Here is a 6,826-nt window from a genome sequence, read left to right on the forward strand (position 1 = left end):
GCATAGCATTTCATGATAAGACACAATTCTTAAATATCACGTCTGCCTCTTATAAACTGATGACACTGGACAACCTCTTTAGAGTCTCAGCTTTCTCTTCTCTTAAAAAATATTAGCCGGGCGCGGTGGCTCAAGCCTGTAATCCCAGCACTTTGGGAGGCCGAGACGGGCGGATCACGAGGTCAGGAGATCGAGACCATCCTGGGTAACACAGTGAAACCCCGTCTCTACTAAAAATACAAAAACTTAGTCGGGCGAGGTGGCAGGCGCCTGTAGTCCCAGCTACTTGGGAGGCTGAGGCAGGAGAATGGCGTGAACCCGGGAGGCGGAGCTTGCAGTGAGCTGAGATCCGGCTACTGCACTCCAGCCTGGGTGACAGAGCGAGACTCCGTCTCAAAAAAAAAAAAAAAAAAAAAAATATTAGGGGGATTGTGGTGGTTAATTTTACGTGTCAACTTAATTAGGCCACTGGGTGCCCATGTATGTGGTTAAACATTATTTTAGATGTGTCTGTGATGGTGTTTCTGGATGAAATTAATATTCAAATTGGTAGAGTGAGTAAAGTAGATTGCTCTCCCCAATGCAAATGAGCCTTATCCAATCTGTTGAAGGCCTGGATACAACAAAAAGGCTGAGGAATGAAGAATTTGGTCTCTTGCTGCCTGATTTTCTTCAAGTTGGGATATTGGTTTTCCCCTGCTTTTGAACTTCATTTAGAACTTACAACACCAGCTCTCCTGGGTCTCCAGCTTGCCAGCTACAGATCTTGGGACTCAGTTTTCAAAATCATGTGTGCCAAATCCTGATAATAAATATCTTTATTTATATCTATATGTCTCCTGTTGGCTCTGATTCTCTGAAGAACCTTGACTAATATCTTCTTCATTTGGGTTTCTGAGAAAAGGTTTTATTTAGCACAGCACCTGACCAGTTGTAAGTATATGCACATGGAAAAAAATATAAGTCTTATTATTATGACCATCAGCTGTGAAAAAACATCCCAAAGAAAAACCCAGAAGTATAAATGCTTTTTGATTATCCTTTAGGGAGAAGCAGTAGAGAGTAGTAGACTAGGATATAAACATTGGGATTAGATGGAGACCCTGCTCCCCATATATTAAGTGTAGGATTTTGAACCAATTATCTAACCTCATGTCATGTCAGTTTCTTCTTCTATTAGATTAGAGTCAATGACACTTTTTTCATTTGAGGATAACATGTAATAACATACACAATCTCTTATTCAGTAAATGGTGATATTATTGTAAGAGGTCAAATGATTACCAAAGACCACACAATTGGTTAGGGGGAATAGGGTCTCAAGCCAAGCCTCCTGACAGTTCAGCCCCAGAACCTCCTGTTTTATCAATACTTTTGCAGCAAGAGAGCCATCCCCTGATTTCACTGAGTGAGAAAGGATTCCTCCGACACTGCCTGAAAGTGAATGCACACTTTTTTATATGATCTTCTTCAACTACACATGTTTAAAGAGGGAAAGAAATCTTCATTTGGCATGAACAGTTCTTTTCTTTCTTCTGCTAACCCCTAAAATAGAACTGTACCTTAAAGAGAGCCTCTGATCTTGTCTTTCTTTTTTCTTTTTTTTTAAATCAAAGCTCTGAACGGTTAATGACCATCCTACCAAGGGTGAGGGCTGGATGAACAAGTCCCTGTTGAACAAGACGCCAGTGGCTGCACAAGCCATCAAATACTAGGCTTCCAAAATATTCATAATTGCTCACAATGATTTCTCAGACTGGCACATATACATTGACCACACACCCATCAAATGCCCTCATCCATCCGAGGCAGCCATGGTGCACTTCCTTTTCAAATAGGAAATGTCTTTCAAGGCTGCATAACTCAAGAAACTGGAACTTCTGCTGGTCAGTGACAAACAAAGATAATTTGTTTCTGGATAAAACCCTAAATCTGTCAGCTTGTTCAGAGTATTGCACATTTCCTGGAATGTAGGACACAGCTTATCACAGTTCTGTGTAGTTATCAAGAGTGTAGATTTGATATCCTGATACAATGCTCAGGTCACTATTCTACTTTTGATTACAAGAATCTCCTTAAAGCCTCGCCTATGGGTAGATGAGTGCTTTGAAGACTGTAGAAACATTTTAAATGGTTTTTATCTTTTTTCAGGCCTTCGTATTTATTTTATAAAAATAAATTTATCTTTTATATCATAATAAAATAAAGTATCAAAGTTTTTAACTCTTGGAGGATTGGGGAAGGCAGGGCTCAAAGATTCCTTTGGATCCTCTCTTCACACTATGAATGTATGCACACTTACGTGTACACACACACGTGCACACACACATGCATATACACATATGCAGATGTGCACACACAATATGTGCTGGATATTTAGGAATCCAGCTCCCTAGTTAGGAATCATTGATTCTGATAAAGAGATGAAAATAGAGTAAGGAGTAAGATGTTTAGGCAGGTAGAAGAAGGATTCCTGGAAAATGAACAAATCCTGGTATGCATCTTCATGACTCAGTTGCTGAAGAGTTAAAAGTTCCAGATTTAGGTCTTAGAAGGAGGGAGGAAAGGAAGGAAAAAAGGAAGGAAGAAAAGAAAGAAGGTGGGAAGGAAGAAAGGAAGGAGGGAAGGAAGGAAGGAAGGAAGGAAGGAAGGAAGGAAGGAAGGAAGGAGGGAGGGAAGGAAAAGACTCTGAGAAGCTGGATGGAAAGAAAAGAAGAGGAAAGGAGAGGGGGAGAGATAGAGGGTGAGGAAGGCAAGCAGGCAGAGATAATCAGAGAAATTCAACAAATTCATATTGAATATTGCTTTACACAGGCAGGAAGCTAGGAACAGGGCATACCGATATATGTAAACATTGTTTTTAGCTTAGAGGGGTTCACAGAATAGAAAAAGCATCAATATGCGATCATTTAGCTCTGTAGAGGGGCACACAAAGTTCTCAGGGAGGACAGTGGGGATGTGCAGGAAAGGCTTCAAAGCAGAGGAGATAATTGAGTTGAGCCTTGAATTATAACAACAATTTTCAGCAGACCACAAGGGTTTTAATAATTTTAGACCTCTTGAATGCCTGTAGATTTGTGCTGGCAACATGCCTAATTCATTGTTTGGAACTCCTTTTTCAACTGGAATGGTTGGACAGATGCATAATGAGCATCTGCTTGAGGTAAGGACTGAGGGAGAGAAAGAAGGAACATCATCTTACATGCCCTGCATTCTGCAGGGACTCAGAATCTAGGGGCCAAGGCAGGTTAACAAGGCTGGTGAGCGCAGAGTGAAGAGGGAGGCCAGGAAGGAGGAAAGCAGGGGGCCAGGGCAGGGGCACACAGGGCAGCCTGAGCAGCTGGGAGGCTTCCTCTGGGTTCAAGTAGTAGCACCAAGAGCAGGAACTGGCAGTTGAATCTAGCAATGGGAATACACCTGGTTCACTGTCCAGACACCTGGGCTTTTCTAGCAGTGGAAACCTCCAGAAACTTAAATGGGGAGGATTTTCTTCTTGACCTCCTCTTCTCATTTTCTCAATGCTACCATTTAACAAATAAAAGTGGTTACTTTTGGAGTTTTTTTGTAGCAGTTGTTGTTGTTGTTGTTGTTGTTGCTTAATCCTTGGAAAACGCAGGCATGCTCAGAGAAGATCCTTGGAGCCCAGCCTGCTTCTGGTTAGGTTAGCAGAGGGAATTGCAAATATTCTCAAAATACAATGATGGCATTTTTATTTTAAAAAAATAGATTTAAAAAAATTATTTCAGCTGTTAGCCTCATCTTCTAATGTATTTCATTATAAGCAATGTTATCACCTCACACCATTCCTCATTCTCCTCAGTCTTTGGTTTGATTTTGTTACAGGATAGCAGAATAAACTCTTGTCTTGTTCAAAGGGCATCTGAAGCAGAAAGAATAAGAAAGACTAGATCCATTTGGGGACTATTTGAGACTCTTCTAAGAATGTTTTCACTGATCTGTCATTCCACAGAGATTGGTTTTTGAGGCCTACACAATGCCAGCCACAGCTCTAGACACTGAAGATATAGCAGAGGGGGCAAAAAAAATCCAGGTAAAAATCTCTACCCTCATAAAGCTTACATTTTAGCTAGGAGAGATACACTAAGAAAACAGAAAATTAATTAAAATTAATTAAAAATACACAATATTTTAGCTAGATAAGTATTATGAAGGCAAGTAAAGCACGGAAGAGGCATAGGGGATGCTAAGATGGGAGAGGGTGGTAACTTTAAATCAAGTCATCAGGAATGTCTCCCTGAGAATGTGGTTTCTGAGCTACTGACAAAGATCCTGCAAAACCCACAGTCTTCTGTCCTGCCTCAGGAACAAAGTTTTCTGAAAGAGATCTTTTTTTTTGGTAGTCAAATATATATAACACAAAATGTGTCATTTAAACTATTCCCCTGTGTACAATTCAGTGGTGTTTATTCCATTCACAATGTTGGGCCCCTAGTAACCTCTAATCCTCTGTCTCTAGGACTCTGCTTATTCTAGATCTTTCATGTAAGTGGGATCATATGATACGTGTCTTTCTGTGTTTAACTTATTTCACTTAGCGGAATGTTTGCAAGGTTTGCCTGTGCTATAGCATGTGTCAGTACTTCATTCCCTTTTATGGATGAATAATATTCTGTTGTATGCATATACTATACCATATTTTGTTTATCCATTCATCTGTTGATGAACATATTCATTATTTCCACCTCTGATGTTTATAAAGCATCAGATCTCATGAGACTTACCTACTATCATGAGAACAGATGGGAAAGACCAGCCCCCATGATTCAATTACCTCCTACCAGGTCTCTCCCACAACACATGGGAATTCAAGATGAGATTTGTGTGGGGACACAGACAAACCAAATCATTATTTTTATTATTGTTAGCTCAATTTCTTTATACTGTTCTAATTTCTGAAACCCCTTTGGCAGTTTCATGGGCACCTTTCCATGGCATGGGGTTTTCAGGCAGAGATAGTTTAGTAGGAGTGTGGAAATGTGTCCTAGGGTTGTGGAGAAGGCTGCAAATTGATACCCATATGAACACACAGGATAACAGCAAGGTGGCATGGCAGACAGCTTCCAGCCTGCCCACATATACTTCTGGAGAAAGGGGCAGTTGGTTTGCAACAAACTGGTTTGACAAGCCTATTGGGTATTTCCTGCTGCTATGATCAAGAATCTCTACTGTGATTACAATGAAGGGATTCCACAAACATGAACACCATCTACTAAACATATGTGATATGGAGGGTCCATTCCAAGATGGCTAAATAGGAACAGCTCTGGTCTGTAGCTCCCAGCATGATCGATGCAGAAGACAGGTGATTTCTGCATTTCCAACTGAGGTACCTGGTTCATCTTACTGGGACTGGTTGGACAATAGGTAGAGCCCACAGAGGGCAAGTCAAAGCAGGGCAGGGCAACACCTCACCCAGGAAGTGCAAGGGGTTGGAGGATTTCCCTTTCCTAGCCAAGGGAAGCCATGATGACTGTGCCTGGAAAAATGGGACACTCCTGCTCAAATACTGCACTTTTCCAATGGTCTTAGCAAACAGCACACCAGGAGATTATATCCCATGCCTGGCTCAGTGGGTCCCATACCCACGGAGCCATGCTCACTGCTAGTGCAGCAGTCTGAGATCGACCTGCAAGGCAGCAGCCAGTGTTTGCCAGTGTTTTTGTTGTGTCCCTCCAGTTCTTTTGCTCTTTGCTTTCCTCTAGGAAGCATTTAGAGTGGCATTTCCATGAATGGCACTCTAGAGAATCAAGTCTTATAATAAAAGCTGAAATATAATGAAATACATGCACACATATAAACATATGTATGTACATATGTTTATATGTATGTACATTATATGTATATACATTACATGTATGTATGTATGTACACTCCCCTGCGAGCAGCAGCCTTGCAGGGGAGTGGTGTCTGCCATTGCTGAGTCTTGAGTAGGTAAACAAAGCAGCTGGGAAGCTCGAACCTGAGCAGAGTCCACCACAGCACAGCAAGGCTTGCTGCCTCTATAGACTCCACCTCTGGGGGAAGGGCATAGCTGAACAAAAGGCAGCAGAAACGTCTGAAGACTTAAATGTCTCTGTCTGACAGCTCTGAAGAGAGCAGTGGCTCTCCCAGCATGGTGTTTGAGCTCTGAGAATGGACAGGCTGCCTCCTCAAGTGGGTCCCTGAACCCCATGTAGCCTAAATGGGAGACACCTCCAAGTAGGGGCTGACTGATACCTCATACAGGTGGGTGCCCCCCTGGGAAAAAACTTCCAGAGGAAGGATCAGGCAGCAATATTTTCTGTTCTGCAATATTTGCTATTCTGCAGCCTCTGCTGGTGATACCCAGGCAAAAAGGGTCTGGAGTGGACCACCTGTAAACTTCAACAGACCTGCAGCTGAGGGACCTGACTGTTAGAAGGAAAACTAACAAACAGAAAGGAATAGCATCAACATTAACAAAAAGGACAGTGCACCTGAAAGTAACAAGGGGAATGAAACCAAGTTGGAAAACACTCTTCAGGGTATTATTTGGGAGAACTTCCCCAACCTAGCAAGGCAGGCCAATATTCAAATTCAGAAAACACAGAGAACACCACAAAGATACTCCTCGAGAAAAGGAACCTCAAGGCACAAAATTGTCAGATTCACCAAGGTTGAAATGAAGGAAAAAATGTTAAGGGCAGCCAGAGAGAAAGGTCGGGTTACCCACAAAGGGAAGCCCATCAGACTAACAGCGGATCTCGCGGCAGAAAATCTGCAAGCCAGAAGAGAGTGGGGTCCAATATCCAATATTTCTAAAGAAAATAATTTTCAACCCAGAATT

The sequence above is a fragment of the Macaca fascicularis genome, chromosome 11 (assembly GCF_037993035.2).
Source record: "Macaca fascicularis isolate 582-1 chromosome 11, T2T-MFA8v1.1".
Lineage (NCBI taxonomy): Eukaryota > Metazoa > Chordata > Mammalia > Primates > Cercopithecidae > Macaca > Macaca fascicularis.